Source organism: Cydia pomonella, chromosome 4, assembly GCF_033807575.1.
Source record: "Cydia pomonella isolate Wapato2018A chromosome 4, ilCydPomo1, whole genome shotgun sequence".
In the NCBI taxonomy this organism is placed as follows: domain Eukaryota; kingdom Metazoa; phylum Arthropoda; class Insecta; order Lepidoptera; family Tortricidae; genus Cydia; species Cydia pomonella.
The window spans coordinates 6,233,305-6,254,142 of record NC_084706.1 but is presented as its reverse complement, the minus strand read 5'-3'; the positions used below and the strand labels follow the sequence as shown (position 1 = coordinate 6,254,142).

Below are 20,838 nucleotides of genomic sequence, written 5' to 3'. Positions count from 1 at the left end.
CGGGCTATAGTCCCCACGCTAGCTCAATGCGGATTGGGAACTTCACATACACCTTTGAATTTCTTCGCAGATGTGTGCAGGTTTCCTCACGATGTTTTCCTTCACCGAAAAGCTAGTGGTAAATATCAAATGACATTTCGTACATAAGTTCCGAAAAACTCATTGGTAAGAGCCAGGATTTGAACCCACGACCTCCGGATTGAAAGTCGGACGTCATATCCACTCGGCCACCACCGCTTATACCTATACCTATACCTATTAATTATATATTTGTACGTCTCGTATGAAACCCAATGTATAATCGCAGTTAGGTACATGTAACGAGCATTGTTGAAATTAAATGTATTGTATTCTACGTGTGTGCTCGAACGGTCATGAGAACCTAATGAAAGCTCCGATGGAAGCTCAGCAGTGTGAGTTCGCGCGGCGAGCCAGCCGCCCGCCCCACGCCCGCGGCCGCCCAACTGCCCGTAAACTTTTACTGTTTACTTTACGCCCGATGTGTCTTTAAAATGCTTATTTACTATAGTTATCGGGACTTGTTACTTCATTGTTCATATTTTTACACTTTATTGAACTGATGAGCGCGAGTTTGCTATAAGTAAACGCAATTTGTGCAGTGAGCTGTTGATTTGGAGCGGCATTGTTGATTGGTTAGTGTTATACAACTAAATAATTATTTCTAGGTTAATCATGTAGAAAGGGAACCGATTTTTTTGTGAAAACGATTTGTGAATTTATTTGTCTTTGAGTATTATGAAGCAACTTTCAATCCGGAGGTCGCGGGTTCAAACCCCGGCTCGTACCAATGAGCTTTTCGGAACTTATGTACGAAATATCATTTGATATTTACCAGTCGCTTTTCGGCGAAGGAAAACATCGTGAGGAAACCGGACTAATACCAACAAGGCCTAGTTTTACCCTCTGGGTTGGAAGGTCAGATGGCAGTCGCTTTCGTAAAAACTAGCGCCTACGCCAACTCTTGGGATTAGGTGTCAAGCGGACCCCCCAGGCTCCCATGAGCCATGGCAATATGTACAATGCTAAGAAGAAGAAGATTTAACTTTGAGTATTTATTATTAAATTATATTTATCGCAAGTTTCACAAACAAACAATTGTAGGGATATTATATTACAATATTATGTATGTACAATTTATAGGGATATTATACTACCAAAATAACTAATGATATCGTTTATTTTCATTTGGTTTAGGTATATCATACCTACATACCATACAACATTTTCTGTTTCGTACTATAAATAATAAGCTGCTATAATTATGACTTTATTTATTGATAGTATTGTTTTGATAATTGAAATCAATAGATACTTATGTATAGCCAAAACTATATATATTTTTGTTGTAAGTTAAGATCGTACAAAGAAAAAAAAGATCGTTCAAGAGCATGTCGGGCCATGCTCAGTGTAGGGTTCCTTAAGTTACCATCTTCTTATTTCGTATTTCCTTTACTGCAAACCATGAATAAGCTAAAAAGCATGAAGCATAAGCATGAGGGCTATTAGTAAGTACATATCATGTACATTATAAGCATAAGGGAGTACCTTCACAGCGCTTTGGACGTCTTTTTACTAAGAAGAGAAGAATTTTTGAAAGTACTTGTTAAGCTTTTGTTTTAAGATTTTTTCCATATTTTTGGACCCATGGTCCAATGGGCGGGGTGACACACATTTTTTTTTTCTTTCGCAGCGATTATTTCCGAAAATATTGACTTTATCAAAAAATGATTTAAAGACCTATACAACGATACCCTACACCATTGGGTTTAAGCGAAAATATAATTTCTTAAACAATGTATGGGAGGTAGGTACAGTCAGCGTCAAATACTTTGTAGCAGTCATCGTGTCCAAATAGTTCGGTACACCATACTAAATATATGGTGTACCGAACTATTTGGCTAATTTGGTTGCTACAAAATATTTGACGCTGACTGTACCATAAACCCCTTTAAATTGCCGATTGTTGGTTGAAAAAAAGCGAAAACTTGGTTGATAAGTGAAACTCAGACAGGATAACTTCGGCGAAAAGCGGAACACCGAAATAAATATTTCTTGTGAAAATCCTTTATAGAATACGTTAAGATGTAAGCCCTATAATTGCATCAAGGCGAACCCGGTTTGCGTACTATAACAGAATTATTTACAATGTTTTGTTAGTTTTCCAAAAGTTCAATAAGTTAAGTTGAAAGTTTAAAAAAGTGGCTGTGACATAATCGGACAGACAGACGGACATGACGAATCTATAAGGGTTCCGTTGTTTGCCATTTGGCTACGGAACCCTAAAAAAGGGAAAAGCTACTTGTTGTTTGGTATATTTATCTATAATATAATACCGAGTATGTGATTTGTATGTTTATTAACAACTATAATAATATAGATATACAACAACAAAATATGTTTCTTGTATGGTGTACCAATTAATTATTATTTTAATTTAAAAATTAAATTTAGTGTTACAGCAGTAATAGAAATAGCAGCCGCAGCTCGCCTGTTGCTTTCAACTCAGTAATACTTTTACTAGGTACTTTTTTAATTGTGTTTGGACAGTTGGACACTGTTCAGCAGTTAAAAGGTATTTTCAGATTGTTTATCACATTTTGTATTACCTCTCTTTTGTTGCGTAAATATGGATAAAATGAATTATTATGAAAGTAGGACACTTGTTTAAATAATACTTTTCAAGTAGAAACACTACTATATAAATTATAAACTGAAATATATGTCATATTCTCTCTCGCTCGCTCGAACGAAAGCATTTTTAATACTACGTCGGTGGCAAACAAGCATACGGCCTGCCTGATGGTAAGCAGTCTCCGTAGCCTATGTACACCTGCAACTCCAGAGGAGTTACATGCGCGTAACCCCCACCCCCCTCGTTGAGCTCTGGCAACCTTACTCACCGGCAGGAACACAACACTATGAGTAGGGTCAAGTGTTATTTGGCTGCGGTTTTCTGTAAGGTGCAGGTACTTCCCCAGTTGGGCTCTACTCTAGAGATGCATATACTTGGAATTTTTTTACCAATGCTGCCGTGACCCCGGTGGCCGAGTGGCTCAGGCACCTGTCGCGATAGCAGAGGACGCTGGTTCGATTCCAGCCTGGGGCACTGGAGGCCTTGGTCACTTTTTCTTAGTATATGACATTTATTTCAGTTTACTTGTTTAAATGTTCTAAACACATATCATAAACCCTCTAAAATGCATTCAATATTCGCAAGGCTTCAAACGAGTACCGAGGGTTAACAAAACTAAAAAAGAAAGTGATATTCTTTACACCACAGACAAACAACACAACAGACAACAACAACAACACAGAGACAACAAAACAAAGAGAGAGAAAGGTTGTCTGGAAGAGATCGCTTGTTAGCGATAAAACGGCCTGTTGTTACCTGTGCTTTTAAGTGTTTTTAATTTCCTGTTTATATTTAACTGTATGGTGCACAATGAAGAATATTTACTTACTTACTTACTACAGAATCAAAAAAAGGGTAACAAGGACTTAACGGGCATTGTTGCAGAACTCGCTGAAGCCAGAAAAAAGTACATCGAAAAAATGCGTAGCACATCAACGCTTGCCTTCAGGGAGTTGTGTAACAAACGGGGAAGAGATGATGTCTGGTCCGTTACTAATAGGCTACTAATGACCAGATCACCTTCACAATCACCTGCTATACTTAAATACAATGACAATACTTACACCACGTCTGCTGAAGATACCGTAGCTAAGCTGATGATGAAGACTTCCCAGACGATAACGCCGCACAGGACAGTGAATACCATCAAACAATTAGAAATAACATAGTAAACCATACCATAGTAAACGGAAACAAAGAACTATCCTTCACTAAAGCCGAAGTAATAGAAGCTATAATGAGCATTTCTTCACGAAAAGTACCGGGACCTGACCACGTAACCGCGGACATTTGCAAAAACATTATAGAAACATACCCTGACCTGATAACCAAAATATACAATAGATGTCATACATTATGCTACTTCCTCACCTCATGGAAAATAGCGTGTATCAAAAGCATACCGAAACCCAACAAGAAACCCTAAGACCGTATTTCATCCTATCCTCCTGAGACCCACAAGCAATTGTTTTGTTTTTGAATTTGGAACCCTTAGTTACATAATAAAAGTTCAAAATAGATTTTGGAATATGTACAAAAATTTGTACTCAGCGTCTTAGGAGGCTATAGGCCGATAGGATTGATAATTGTACTTGGGAAGGTCTTAGAAAAGCTCATTGCAAAAACGACAAATATAGTTATTTTATGACTCAAAACAGGGTCAGCAGCCACCTTATAGTGCCATGTATAGATGCACTTTATAGTGCCATCGACACTATGAAAACAGCTAAGAAGAACAAAAAGTTAGTCCTGGCCATAACATTAGATATCGAGGGTGCTTTTGGCCACGCATGGTGGCCAGCACTGCTCAATAGGCTTTTACAAATAAATTGCCCAGAAAACATATACTTAGATATTAAGTAATTAAAAGCTACTTTACCAACAGAAAATTCACGATTAATTACCCAAGTAAACCCACTTCAGAGGATGTGTCCAGGAATCAGTTCTTGGAGCCATTTTCTGAAGAGCAATAATAGATAATTTACTTCCATCTTGAGCAAAACGTCAACGCTATCCTGAGTGAGCGAGGTGTATACCTGGGAAATAAACAACAAGCTTAGGTTTTGACCACAAAAGACCAAGAAGATTTCGCCTATACCCAAGGCCAAGGCTGCCAAAATATATATGAACGGGATACGGCTAGAAATCACAGACCACTTTTAATTCCTGGGCATCATAGTGGATCAAAACTTCCTTTTCGTCATACACAGCCAATAAACAATGAAAAAAGCACTTAACATATTTAAATAACCATATATCTACATACGACCAACATGAGGGGTTCAGGAGGAGAATATCGCTACCATCTACCGACAGGTATTTTAGCCTACCATAACATACGCTGCAGAGATATAACAAAATGCCCTAAACTACAAAAAGCTGCAGAATGCCTTGCTGATCCTCCAACGAGGCATGGCAATCAAAATAATACGCGGCTTCCGTACATTCCCCACCGTCGCGTCGATAGCGCTAGCTGGATTGACACCGCTTCCACTAAAAGTAAAGGAGGTAGCGTCCACAGAGGGAGTAAAACGTCACCTAGTAACTGAATTCTTACCAACAGACATAACTTGCGACAAACAAATATCAGTGAAAGAATTCCTCCATTACCATACCAGAAGTAACTACTCAAAAGAAATAGATGAATACTACGAGGATCTGCATACGCATCGTGTCTTTACAGACGGAAGCAAGCATGATGGACTAGATCGGTGCAGCCTACATTATTGACTACCCTGATTGTAGAAGCTATAAGAAGCTAATACTACTCAGTAGCTCCACGTTTTCCAAGCAGAGTACCTTGCTCAGGGAGTCAGGGGAAATGGTGATTAATTTCTGCTGGATCAAGGCCCATGCTGGAAATAAGAGGGCAGATCTCGCGGCCAAGCATGCGGCTACGTTACGCAAACAACCAGATTACGACTATTTCCCTCTATCATACCACAAAAGACAAATCCGAAGGAACTCATACATTATATACACACTACTTTCCACTTTCCCCGGGTTAGTGGAATGGTGCAAGTGGCTCTTAGGGTGGCCTCTAGCGTCATCTATCGCAATATTGTTCTGATTTTAATACCTGCAATGGAGTCCAAATCATATTAAAAAACCGTATTATCGCTCGCAGATGTGTCTGTGATAAAATAGTACATTACGATACAAGTGCGAAAAATAGGAAATTCGAAACGAGTGGCGATAAATTAAAACACGACCGAAGGGAGTGTTTTAAATCGACACGAGTTGCGAATTACCTATTCGCACATGTATCGTACAACGTTTTACAGTACATATGGCCCTTTAAATTTTCGACACAGTAACGTAATATGCTACTTTTCGCACTAGTGCTATAAAGTAGCCCCATATGTACTGTAAATAGTTTTTGACAATGCTTATTAAAGACGATTATTGACGCCTAGATATTATTAGTTGCTGTAAAAATATCAAAAGCACTCGCTCATTATCTGTTTTAATATGGACATGTAACAGATGACTGTTACATGTCCTATGAAGTCAGAGTAGACATACGTTTTAAACATTATCGCGTGCGTACAAGGTCCGCCGACATACAATTCATTTAATAATTTATGCAAAGGGCTGCCAGTATTGCCATTGCTTGCACGAACGCCTGAAGCCTAGCCTGAAGCGCGCGCGCGTTAGCCTGAAGTACTGGGGCCGAAGCCAAGATGTCAATTGTTTATCGACAAACGCTAATCAAAAGGTCAAACTGTATCCGAATAACAAAAACGAAGTCTATAATCATTTATTTTAATAACAATACTTCCATGAGACACAGACAGTCGGACATATTATAGTATTTTATGCAACAGTTGTATAAGAAGGGTCAAAAAAGGGGAGTGGCGTGAGTTACAATGTGAGCCGGAGCCGAAGATTGTAAAGGAATACGCCACGAGCATTTTTTGACCCACTTATACAACGTTGTATACAATACTTTTCCTACGAGTCAACAGAAATACATCTTAATTTAGGTAAACAAAGCAAAATTATATAGCTAAGATACGCGAGCATACCTTGTTACGCGCCCGGCCCGCCGTGGCCCGACCGGTCGGCGACACCTCGTAACTCATGAGGCCCTGGTACTCTTCTGGTGATCTTTGCTAAATTAAATTTTTGAACAGCTTTTTTCTTGATTTTGGCACAGTAGCCTATGGAGACTAACAAGCGACACTAAGCGGTCTTCGTAGTCTATGGGTATTGTTATATTAGAGGTGTCACATGAGTGTTTCTGACTTAAGAAGCAATTGTTTCTACTATGCAACCAAATGAATATTTTGTAAGTTGACAGGAATGCACTTAGTTTGAATCTGTGTTAAATTTGAATTTATTAGGTTGGTAGCCATTAGTCACAGTATCGTTATAGCGATTTTAAAGCACAAGTGCTGTTATGAAGAATAGACAATATAGACTTTTCTTCAAACCTTTTATGTAGGTTCTTACATTCGTGTTCATGAATGTATAAATGACAGATAACAGTAGAGGAGTAGGAAAAATACTTATATTATGATTGCTCGACATGTTTCGCTCGCTTCGACTTACCCCGTAATATTTATCACGTAATCAGTTCCATACATTGTGCAAGTTTGTTCGGTATTTTCTACAATCGATTCTAGACTAGGCTTCCTGATTAACCTAAAAACTTGCCCTGCCCGCGGCGTAAGATGACCTCACTCGTAATGATAAACAAATATAATATGACCGCACATATATATGGAAAAAAGAAAGTAATCTAGATATCAAAACAGAAGTCAATGAACTGTACCAAAATTGTGAACATAATTTACATCACCATTATCCTTAACTTTTAGGGGAGCACGAGAAAGGGAAGTACCTACCTAAATTAGAAATTAAATCTGTGACCCAATCAACTAGGTACAGAACCCCTAGTATATTTTTTTGAAGTTAAGAATGGGTATAGTATGTTATCCTTAAAAGATAGACATTCAACATCGCGGACTTTTTTATAGACCCATGAAAGAGTGACAACTCCCCCATACATTGTGTTGTTATAGCTGAGCTGTGACTTTTCCGACAGCGTGATTTTTCCGACAACATCGTTATATTTCAACCAATTTACACAAAACCTTAAGTTATATACCTAAACCTTCCTCAAGAATCACTCTATTGATAGATCAAAGCCGTATGAAAATCTGTTCAGTAGTTTTTAGTTTTGTAGTAGTTTTATAAGATGTAGTGCATTGACGTTTTCCCCTAGACTTGCGGACGCTAGGTTGCGTGACAGTCGTGCACATAGCGAATAGATTGTAAATATTGTAATCAATGCGGCTGAATAAGACGCAAGAACACGGTGTCAGCAGGCACGAGTACGTGGACTGCAATCTAAAATAATGGCAAGTTCCGTAACCGTATTTCAATTTGGAATTATCGGTAGGTACCGTCTATCTGGTTTTATTCTATATGAATGTCGAATTACTTGAAAAGCATGATATTATTTTATAATAGCGGAGTAAGGTAATTAATATGGACTTCCGCAAAGTCGCCTGATTTAACAAATGACGTATTTGTATGTAATTGAGCAAATTTCATCTGCATACGTTATTTCATATTATGCCACAAGGATTGAAATAATAGCTCCACAGTCGTCCAATTGAATTATATTAGTCTCGTGTCAAATCACAAAGCTTACCGCGATGTCGTGACACAATCAAATCCAACCGAACAAAATTTAATCACTGAAAAAAATAGCACATTTCATTAGTGTCCGACAAAAAGCGTGTCCGACCGAAATAACGGTTTTATAGCGAGTGTTATTCCTGTCACTTGCCGCGTTGATCTAGTACGACGAACCATCATAATATTTTTTAATCCAAATAATATTTTATCTTGAGCACATTAAAATTATTTTAAATACTAGAATGTTTGACTTTCGTTTTAGTTTCCCATTTGTTATTTAATAAGACATTGTTTTTATTTTCATTTCAATTTTATTCTACAGGTTTTAGAATTTATTTTTTGACGACTTGTCTGGCCTAGTGGGTAGTCATGCACCCTGCCTATGAAGCCGATGGTCCTGGGTTCAAATCCGGGTAAGGGCACATATTCGTGTCATGGGTGTTTTCTATGTATTAAAGTATTTATAAATATTTATGTACGAGTATTATATATATCGTTGTCTAAGTGCCCTCAACACAAGCCTTTTGAGCTTACTGTGAGATTTAGTCGATTTGCGTAATAATATCCTATAATATTTATTTATTTTATTTCAATTTTATACAATTATAATATACAAATGATATAGGTAGGCCTATTTTGACCTTAAATAAATGATTTTATTGATCTATAATTACCTATACTTATATGCACGATGGATTTTCCAAATAGACCAGTAACCAGACAGCTACCAAATCCCGAGCTATATGGATATGGTCTTCTAACTATAACCAAGTAATTTCCCACCGAGGAGGCTATCCCAATATGCGATAACATATAGAAAAATGCACCGTGAAGAAAATAAGTCAATAATGATTTTTATAGCAATACATTTCATATCTATTTAGGATAAAATGCTACTTAGAAATCAACCAAATTGGGGTGCTAAAAGAACGTACTGACATACATTTGTTTGTAGGTAAAGATCGGCAGAATGGTAGAAATTTCTTTTACAATTTTTATGGTATCTTCTTAAACAGGTACTATTAAATTCTTGTTTTAGGATTTATTTTTATTAAGTAGACGAGAATTCAGAATTATTTAAATAACAAAAAAGCTGTAACTATTGGGAGCGTGCACGACTGTCACGCAACCTAGTGTCCGCAAGTCTAGGGGAAAACGTCAATTCACTACATCTTATAAAACTACTCCAAAACTAAAAACTACTGAACGGATTTTCATAAGACTTTCATCTATCAATAGAGTGATTCTTGAGGAAGGATAAAGTATATAGCTTGTTAAGGTTTTGTGTAAATTGTTTGAAATATAACGATGTTGTCGGAAAAAATCACGCTGGCTAGGAGCTTTAATCGAAAACGCTGCCTAATCCGTTTGAGCTATAACAATACAATGTATGGTGGGGTTGTTTTTCATTCATAGGTCTACCAAAAAGTCCGCGATGTGAAATGTCTATCTTTTAAGGATAACTTACTATATCCATTCTTAACTTCTAGAAAAAGATCACGTAATATGTGGCATTTGCAAAGCTATTTACATGGATACATTATTAACAATTATCAAAATAAATACGTTAGTTATATTAAGCATTTCATACAGCTTACAATGACACCATACAATTTAAATGAATATTTCAGGAGTAATCGTAAATCAAAGTTTCATTTCGAGCCATATAATTGTACGAAATGTTAAAGACGCTATCCGCAGTTAGTTCAAATTTTTAACACCTTATGCGCTGGGATCGCTTTACTTACCCCCACCATGCACTTCGCACGGTCCCAATATTACGAACCGGTTAATTTTATGAAGGAGTTACCGATGTTAATCATACCTTACAATCGCTTATTGATAAACGTCAATCAGAAAGTAAAAATCTATCGAGATAACATGCAGATGCCAACGAAATACGTTATAAAAAATATATTTATTTATGATTCTATTGTGTTTTCTATAAACCATTGTTAGGATCTTGATGTCACGTTGTACTGGCTGAACTGAGAACTCGTTAGCTCGCGTAACCGTTTCTCCGCAGCCGGACAACGCGTGGCTTTTGGTTTAATTCGAGTCCGGGTGCGGCCCTTATGGTAAATGCCCGCTGCAGAAACGGTATCTACCTATGCATAGCAAAGGGCTTACTATTGCTTTTGGATAGTTTATCTCCAAGCAACTTTTCTACAGTTTTCGAAATAAATAAAAAATTATAAGTACAAAAAAATACGAAAAAGTAGATGAATTTAGATAGTTTGAGAATGATAGTTGCTAGCCTAGAAGTTAATGCAAATATGGAACCAGACGGAAATCGAGTTCAAATTTCGCATAGAGTTTCTTGGAATTTAAATAAGAAATATCACACATACCTAGTACTCCTTCTAAATTGGTGGGGCAGACAATCGCCATCGTTAAAACTAGTGCCTGCGTCAATACTGGGGATTAAGTTTCTAAAAAAAGCCGCGATCTCTTTTAGAATACAACCGAAAAAGGAATAAGGTAAAATAAGGGAGTACAGCATAGAGCATGCGTACTTATACTTATGCAACATACTTATATGCATACCGTACTTGTTTGCTTTGGTTGCAAGAGCTTGCACGTTGGATGGATGGATGTCATTGACCCTGATGAGTGGCCGCTTCCATCTTTCGACTGTGTCGGCTGTGGCGGGTCGCTCCTCACCCATGTGGGGAGGTCAATTGCACGTCTTTTGGAGGAAGGCGTGTGATGCTGGTGTAGGCCAGCTTTTTGCTACCGATCGTTACCCAACCCCACAACCCCTAGCCTGGTCATACCGTTTGAGCGGGGCCAGGTTTCGGGGCCGCGGTGAAGGCGACCGGTAGCTTAGCTGGCGTGTGCGGCGTGCGGATGAGGCTTTATCCGAGGTGTGTTGTGCTTGCTCTGCTACTGGTGTAGGAGGGCTCGGGGAAGTCCAGAACCCACCTCTCCGGAGGTCTGGTGTTGTAGTGTGGCGCAATGTCCCTTAGATGCCCGTGGCCAGTGTTGTTCGCGCGGTCAAACATGGACAGCGCGAGACGCTCGACGAACTCCTCCAGGTCGCGCTACTTTAGTGTCTCGATGAGGGTTGCATTGCTGACGTACCGTGGACACTTGGTGCTCCGTAGTGTGAGGGTCTCCTGGCGCCTCATCTTCTCATTTTTTGACCTGGAACAGAAAGAATACACCGCAATAACGACTCCTCAGACTCCTGGTTAGACGTTATCCTTACATCGTCGCCTCAGCACGTTTTGAAAGCCGGACAATTGTCTGCGCCTGGCTTTTCGCGACATGACCTGATTTATGTGTCATACAAAATTAAGCCCCCTAAACCGGAACCAATAGTCGTTCACTTACGTGGCTTTGCGCGCATTGATGTAAATAAGTTAAAGGAAGATGCCACTAGAGCCGATTGGACGGGCACGCTGCAGGCACCAACAGTTGATGATAAAATCTCTCATTTCAATTCTGTCCTTCTGAAGCTGTTTGATGCTCATGCTCCGGTTCGACCAGTTCGGCTGAAGAGGCCACCAGCGCCATGGATTTCAAAAGGCGTGCGTATGGCGATGATGAAGAGAGACAGGGCTTTCCGTGCTTACAAGCGAGATCGGTGCGAGGATAACTGGCGGCTTTTTAAAGTAGCCAGAAATCGCTGCAACCAAATGGTAAGAGCAGCGAAACGACGTTACATACACGACAACATCACGACATCTTCTCCCGCGGACACGTGGAAATTTCTCCGATCACTCGGGATTGGTAAAACCAAGGCCGATATCGACTCGCTTCCTTTTTCTCTTGACCACTTAAATTCGCATTTCTCTCAAACTCCTGTTCTTAATTCCATAATAAAGTTTAAAACCCTATGTTATATCGCGTCTCTACCTACTCCCAATGTTGATCCTTTTTCTTTTGCCCCAGTTACGGATGATGAGGTCCGAAAGATAGTCATGTCAATTAGGTCGAAAGCTGTTGGACACGACAATGTGAGTAGAGTCATGATCACCCTTATCCTCGACAGCATATTGCCCATCGTCACCTATATTGTAAATACTTCGTTGCTCACTGGGGTCTTTCCTTCATGTTGGCGTAAGGCCTTTGTTATCCCACTTCCTAAATTATCTAACCCTAGTTCTCTAAATCATTTTCGGCCCATCTCCATTCTTCCTTTTCTCTCGAAAATTCTTGAGGCAGCAGCTCATAAACAGATTTCCAAATTTATACACGGTAACAACATGCTTTCTTCGTTTCAATCGGGATTTAGATCAGGGCACAGCACCACCACCGCACTTCTCAATGTTGTTGAAGACGTAAGAAATGGCATGGAGAATTCCAGAGTAACGGTGTTGGTGCTTATCGATTTCTCCAACGCTTTTAATGCGGTTGATCATGACCTACTTGTTGCGACTCTTACACATCTGAGGGTCTCATCAAAAGCGACTGAGTGGTTCGCGTCTTACCTTTCTGACCGCGTTCAGGCTGTTAAAGCCAGTGGATGCTTATCTGCTTGGTGTGACCTGAACACGGGGGTACCACAAGGTGGAATCCTTTCTCCTCTTTTATTCTCAATCTTTATTGACCAAATCACCTCCAAAATCCGCAGCTCTTACCATTTATATGCAGATGATTTGCAACTTTACGCCCATGCTTCTGTGGAAAACGTTAATTCTGCTGTTTCCCTCATCAATGACGATCTAGTTCACATAGCTGAATGGTCCAATAGCTTTGGCATCAGTGTCAATCCGGCAAAATGTCAGGCTATTATTCTGGGTAGCCATCATCAACAAGTAAAGCTTGGTGCGGTTTCTGTCGCGCCGATTTTGTTTGATGGCACTGTTATTCCAGTAACTAAACAAGTAAAAGATCTCGGCCTAGTATTAGATTCTAGCCTTACCTGGAATGACCAAGTCTCTGAAATAAGTCGGAAAGTTTCAGGAACATTGCGTTATCTCTATAAATTTAAGAATTTTCTCCCAGTAGGTACTAAGAAATTACTTGTGCAGACTCTAATTTTGCCAGTTATTGACTATGCGGACGCGTGCACGACTAATATCTCTCAGGAGTACCTCAATAAGCTAGACCGTCTTATGAATAATGGCATACGTTTCATTTTCGGACTTCGCAAATACGACCATGTTTCTTTTTATCGCCGTCAGCTAAATTGGCTCTCCATCCGTCGTCGTAGGTCCCTTAGAATCCTGAGTATTTTATTCTCCATTTTGTTCGAGCCTTCCTCTCCTGGTTATCTTAAACGTAAATTCACTTTCATCACCCCCCGTCCAGGATGTGAACTCCGTTCCTCCCGTTCTCTCAAACTCTCGATTCCTTCTCACCGTACTGGTTTTATGTCTAACTCTTTCGCCGTTGAGGCAATCCGTCTCTGGAATTCCCTCCCTCTCTTTATTCGACAAGCCCCAAGCAAACCCGTTTTCAAACGACTACTTCGCAAGCATCTTCTGTCAGAAGAACTTAAATAAGGTTCACCATCATGTATATGTACATAATTATATGTATTAGTCTATCTTTTATACATTATATAAGTAGTAGTATTTAACTATTTATATATTTTTAATATTATTTGACTTCACGTTTAATTTTTTCCTTATTAATTGTTATTTTTTTTTCCTGCACCAACATACACAAATGTCTCTGTTTGACCCAATGGTTGACTGGTAGAGAATGCCTTTTGGCATTAAGTTCGCCATTTGTACATTTTTCTTTATGTGTGCAATAAAGTTTAAATAAATAAATAAATAAATAAATACCAGGCAGGTGCTTGCACGTTGTAATTTCGTGCTAATTAGTAATGCCGGTTGTACACATTCGTTGAGAGCCTCTCGCCGAGAGTCTCGGCACCGCACCGATCCAATCGGGGAAGCAGGAGATGAGACGAGAAAGAGCGAGACCATAAGGGAGTATGTACACACTCGTTCTCGGCCTGTCTCGTAGTGTCTCGACGAGTGGTGTAGTCCACATAAAACGTGACTACGAGATCCCTTCGGTAAGTATAATTGAAGCATTTCCATAGTGTGTTGATTAAGAACGCTACGTTTATTATTTTCCTGGGAATGCCGCAACAGTAGCTCCGTTTTGAGTTTAAACAGTGTTGTTACGAAAGCTAAGTTACAATTATTCCAAGAATACTAGGAAGCAGAGTTATGCTTTGATTGTGTTAAGTTACGCTTCAATAATATTCGTGGAAATACTGCAAATCGATAACATGCAACAACACACATCACATCGATTCAACTTAATAAATTAATGTTTATGTTACTCTTTTTTATGTTGATAGGTTTGTTAGTTGCGTTTTACCCCTTAGAGCGTAAATTGTATACGAGTTTAATTGTGTATATATGTAGGTACTCTTATAAAATACTTTATCACAGAGTTTGCTGATAACATTTATTTTATAGTCTCTGAACATATATCCGGATGTTAATTTGGTATTGAATAAAAAGGTAATAAACTGTATTCCTATTAGACCAAGATCTCTAGAACTGTGCTGTATGCATAATTATTAGACCGCAGTATGACTTCTGATCCCTGTAGTGGTTCCCTAGGCTTCTAGAAACTTGACGTTGCCAGGCTGAAATGTGGCGCCGTTACCCCCACCAGTAGGGCTAAGATGGTCGGATCTTTATCATTTGTCACCATGCCTGTCACATTCTAACAAGTATGTAAGCGCGAAAGTAATGGACATAGTGACAAGTGATAAACAAGGAACCATGCTGCCACTGCAGCCATTTTAATTCTCCCCTTACAATTCTCATACATTCGCCATCGAAACAATCACACATTTTTCACAAATCTCACCTATTTGAGGACTCAAAGAGCTGGACGCTCTAAGTGTAATTGAACTACCGAATTAATATTGGTATCAATTTAAAGCACGTTTAGTTACCTTTACTTTGACATATTTATAGTTACCAAAAAATAGTATTTATTTGTGATTTAGATTTAAACAAAAATTACAAATACAAGTTTGAAGGACCTGAGTTTTAAATGATATTTAGAAATATGCACTATAGGAACATTTTTAAGTATTTTTAACGTAATTTTGCATTCTCTTGAACCACTGAAAAACCTAATAAACATCAAAACAGCTGAATTCACGCGTCATAAGGTTAACTGGAAGAAATCCTTAAAAGGGATAAGTTTGCCTTTGTACAAATTATGTGTGTTCTTTTCTATTTTATGTTTCTTTTTGTACAATAACAAAATGTGTGTATTATTTGTGTTTTACTACTACTACAATTAAACTATCCAGCTCTTATTAAAACTACTTATTTAGTGCACCATTTTAGCTGATACAGCAACAGTAGTTTCCATTATTGATGATAATTTTCTGGCTTGGGTGCATAAATACACATTGTTCTAACATCTGGTAAGTGGATAAGTATTATTAGACCATTTTTACCATAATGGAAACGCCTTAGATATGATTATAACGCGCGACCCTTCAGACTTTTGCTTTCATATTTTTTTCAGACGACTTAAACTCAAAACTTTTTTTTTTGTAAACACAAAATATGTACTATAAAGTTTCACAGTGCAATTGCGCTAAGAGCTAGACTCAAATAAGTCCGATTTGTGAAAAAGGTGGGATTTTTTCGATAGCAAATGTATGACAATTGTAAGGGGGAAATTGAAAGGGCTGGTGGGAGTAACGGCACCACTTTTCAGCCTGGCAACATCAGGTTTCTAGGAGCCTCAAAACTCCACTACAAAGATTAGAACTTAAACTACGGTCTAATATGTATTCTATAGCGAATTCCTTACATAAATAGTATTAAAGTGATATTTGGATTGCGACGTAAAATTCCTGTTGCAGCATTACGGCAGAGTTGATGCGGGCGGTGTCCCTATATTTGTTTAATGACTGATTGATAAAAAAAATTGCCGCATTATAATAGCGATTAGGACGTTTAATCAGGAACCACCATCCATCCGACGTCAGCACCATTATTATAACGAACATGATCGGTTGAACCGTTTTTCAGATTTTTGCAAAAAGTCTATTTTGACGGCCGGGTAACTACGGAACCCTACACTAAGCATGGCCTGACATGCTCTTGGCCTGTTTTTATTAAACTTAATCATTAAGGACGTTAATTATATATTAACTTTAATCACGCTTCACGCTTAAACCGCTGCACTGATTGAGATAAAACTCGGAATGAAGTTTCAATCCCGGGAATTATAAATTTCACGGAGATCATCTTTCCCCGCTGACGAAGTCACCGGTAGCATATTTTTATACCCCTGAGAATTTATTATTTGTCCTTTGGCAACAGTAACATAGGAAGTATAAGGGGTCTAACCATAATATTAAAAGAACGGTAGGTGTGATCAAAATACATTTATTTGGCACAATGAATATAACCTCTTCCAATCTAACTAACCACACGACAGTAGTACGCTTGTCGCCCAGACAAGCAATTATATTGTATCGAGTTCTAACAAAACAAAACGTACTGACCTGCTAATAATACAATCAACGTAACCACTTGTAATTTGCATCGACTGTCATCGTTCGACTGTCATCGTTCGAATGTCACCTCCCGAATGCTCGTTCAATATTTAAGATGGAGGGATCGATCACGTGACTCTTCACGTGATCGATCGTTACAAATACTTTTAATACTATAGTTAGCTTATTTAATCTAGAAAAATGTATTATAATGACAAAATATCTATATAAACTAAACAGTATCCTTACAGCTCGGCCATCCTGCTAGAGCAAGTCCCTTTGCTCACCTACATTTACCATTAGGTTACATTTTAGATTTACTCATTTCATATCAGTATATTACAAAATAAAGTATTTTAACCAAGCAATACGAATTTCAAAATTCTAAAAGTAAATCTGCAAGTAGACCTCAAGGACTCTTTTACAAGTCAATACAACATTTATAGTAACATCATGTAGTGACATGAAAAAATATAACAACATTTACAAATACAACGGCCAATACCTAGGTAAACATTACATTATAATTATCTTAAAATAAATAATGACTACAGTAAAACAGAGACATATTGTCTCTATGGTAAATAATACATTAAATCTGGAGATGTAAAAGGTCCCCAATGTCAGAGTACTAATACTAATAAGATTTGGAGGTGTACTGTCTCTCCAAGTGTCAACATGAAATCTATACTAATTAAATGAATCACGCCTAGACTGTTAAGCTAGCAGTTTCATAAAGTATACAGCTCACATAACTTAATTTGAATTATAATTTAATTTATTAACGTCTACAAAGCCTAATCGAAAGCATTTATTTTATAACAATAGTGCAATATTCACAAAAAACATCAATTAATCTAAATTACCTATATCCTAGACTATTAGCCATGCTAACTAGCCATGATGATTACTCAGACCCATTCCATTTGGACTTTCAGTGTCGTCGTCCCAATATCATCGTATGTTTTTATATATTTTTTATTTTACTTTTACTAACTTAACACCCAAGACAAATAAAGATAATAATAAAATAATAATTAATTAAGTTTATCATAGTAATAGTGCTGAAGTGAATCTCCATATCAAGCTTTCTTGGACAGCATAGTTATTAAAACTTCCGTGTAATCACCACGACTTGGAAATAATTCTACAAGCTTCCTTTTCCACTCTGACCACGTGTATAGGTTAGTGCTGAGACCCTGGTACCAACATTTAGCAAGACCTGTAAGTTTCAGAAGCGTGAAATGTATAATCTCTTTCTCTGCCCACCCGTAAGTCTCAGCACACTCCTCTACTTTTGTAAGCCATGTAGGAATGGTTTGATCTTTCGATATTGGATCGAACTCGAGAATTTTCATCTCTTCAACATCTTTACGATGATTAGAAATTTACTTATAGTATTTTCACCAGATTCATTCAGGTAGTCTACTTACTATCCACGACACGATCGACGCATGGAGAGTGAGAGTACAACCTTTTATGTTTAGAGGTTACACGATAGTCGTCATCAGAACTACTACTATAAACATAGTGCCTCTTTCTCTCCATGCGTCCATACCGTATTGGACTTACATGATGTCGCGGATGCTTATAATTATGCTAGTTGTCTTCATAAGAGGAACTCCACTACCATCCGCAATTTCTTGCGCGCCCGTGCGTCTATGGCGACATGCTTCAACTGCACGGAACATGTCTGGACCCACATTTGGTGTTCGTGAACGTGGCGCTCTCTCACACCGTAACTCGCAATCATACTCTTCATCATGCAGCAAGTGTTTGCGGCTTTGCCTACCTTTCAGGCTCCCTTCCGCTCCCTCACTTGGCATGGCAGATGATTTAGGCGTTGGACGTTCCCGAATCTCACATTCGTTAACGTCCACTTCCGCGACATTATGATCGGAGCTGCGCTTCTCTCTGCGCCCATTATTGCTGACCTTATCGTCATTTGCGTCCATCACTGAAACTTAGATTTGTTCGGATAATATCATTGTTCATTCAAATTTTTAATCGTCCTTACAAAAACATTACGATGCGGCATTTTGCAACATATGCTTAAAATATGATTAGGTAGAAAACACGTTGTTCTTTTAAAAGAGCTCTATCAGCCGACAGGATACCTTGATTTCAGATAAGTTTTATTATTAATTTCCAATACCATTAAAACTATAATATTAGCATTTCCAACAAGCTGTAACAGCCCGAAATATCACCCCTGCCAATTTATTAAATTTCATCAAGTCCTGAGAGTTTTCAGGAAGCGACATGTCAGGTCCTTTCTGATAAAACTCTACACTATATAAAAATATATTAATTTTAAATCAAGTTTTAGTCGTTTTCAGTAGCCTGAAATATCGTTTCAAGCCATTTCTAATGATACCTTACGCAATGTCAAAACATTGGAATTTATCACGAGTTTCAGTCGCCATCAGCAGCCTTAAATATCGTTTCAGGCCGTTATGAATGAATCTCTACACGATATATGAGATTTGAAATTTTAACAAGTTTCAGTTATTTTCAGCAGCATGAAATATCTACACTATATCAAAACTCTAAATTTGCATCAATTATTAGTGTTTTTCGCAGCCTGAAATAACGTCTCAGGCCGCGTCAAAACGGTTTCATTATTTTTCTTATAAAAATCATCTTAATTCCCCTCGTCATGTTACATTAAAATTATCCTAACATCACAAGGTATTTATGTATATGAATCTATTATATAGATTTATTATTTGTCATATCGTTATTGATTTATTTATCATATCGTTTATTTTCTTTATACCAATAATTTGATCACTATTTGAATAAACAACTATTCAATTTGTTCATATAAATGTAAGACGAGCAAACTCAAGCTCACCTAGGGAATTCGAACAATAAAAAAACTAATAAAAAGAATAGGCAAGTTTGCATCATTGCCACACCATCATGCATCTAACTTTAAGCATAACGTAAAAATATATATTTTCAATAAAAGTACAATAAAAAAACCATTTTATTGCGAACATCGAACTAGAATAACTATAAAAGACTGACTTGGGCTCAAAAATGACCCCTCGGTTACTGTGCCGAAAACGAATCGACTGTGCGGGTAGTTCGAAAAACTCGCGCGATTTTCTAATGTAAATGTTGATGTCAACTTTAGCCAGTCTTCTCCGACAACACCGTCCTTGAAACGTCGGAGGTAAATTTAAAACTTAAGCGATTAAGTCCCATTTGTATAAGTTAAAGATGTGTAAAAATCGTGAAGGTTTAAATCAGTGAATTGACTGTACTAGGCGGAATTAGACAGCTTTAGTACGACAGCAGCCTTCTGTGGCATAACATGTCAGCCCATACAAAATTATTAATTCAGAAACCTATATCAAATGCCTTATTGTGCGTTTATTGGTACCAACAATTCAATACAACACAAGAAGAAGAATGGGATTAATTGGTTTGTGTAAGTTTAATTCCTAAACATGATAAATAATTATTTAAATTAACAGACTGTTGTAGACTAATACGCTAAACCAAATGTCGTAGCTATATGTATTAGTTTCATAATAACTCATGCCCTTTTGGGCATACTTTGATACGGGGTGACAGAATGAGATGGCGTTATGCAACATTTTACTTTAAAGGAACTCCAATTACTTGTTCTTATGTAAAATATCAAGTACGGTGCAAATTTCTTGCCGATAAACTTCCTGTTTTATTTATTCAAGTTTCACAAAGGACCGGAACCAAGGATCGTTACCGGTATTTTGACTACCGGTTTTAAATTAGGTATAACCGGTTATAGTTGTATTTCGCAATTTTTATCACTAAAGCTTTGATTACAGGTATAATCAATAACGGTACTCATGTCTATTAGTGATTTTGCCATTAGACAACAATATCTGTATTTGACATTTTACCCTTAAAAACCATTACCGGTTATACATGTCAATGTCAATACACTCCTTTATTTGTGACTTCGAAGATGTTGCGCTTTGCGTATTGCTAAATTGTCAGAATATTTCAGACTTAGTACTTTGGCAAGGCTTTTCCTTTGCGAATAAAAATGAAGGACATCGTTACTTAAATAATTTACTTTCAGAAGCAAATTATA

At 37.8% G+C, this 20,838-nt stretch overlaps 1 protein-coding gene across 1 annotated transcript in view; it reads left to right on the top strand.

Annotated features, from left to right (window-relative positions):
• Positions 1–282: 282 nt before the first annotated feature.
• LOC133516940 (probable phospholipid-transporting ATPase IA) overlaps positions 283–20,838 on the top strand; it is a 146,641-nt gene continuing 126,085 nt past the window's right edge. The window contains exon 1 of the mRNA XM_061850005.1: positions 283–653. The gene's annotated coding sequence lies outside the window, so the exon portion shown is untranslated. The remainder of the gene's footprint in view (positions 654–20,838) is intronic.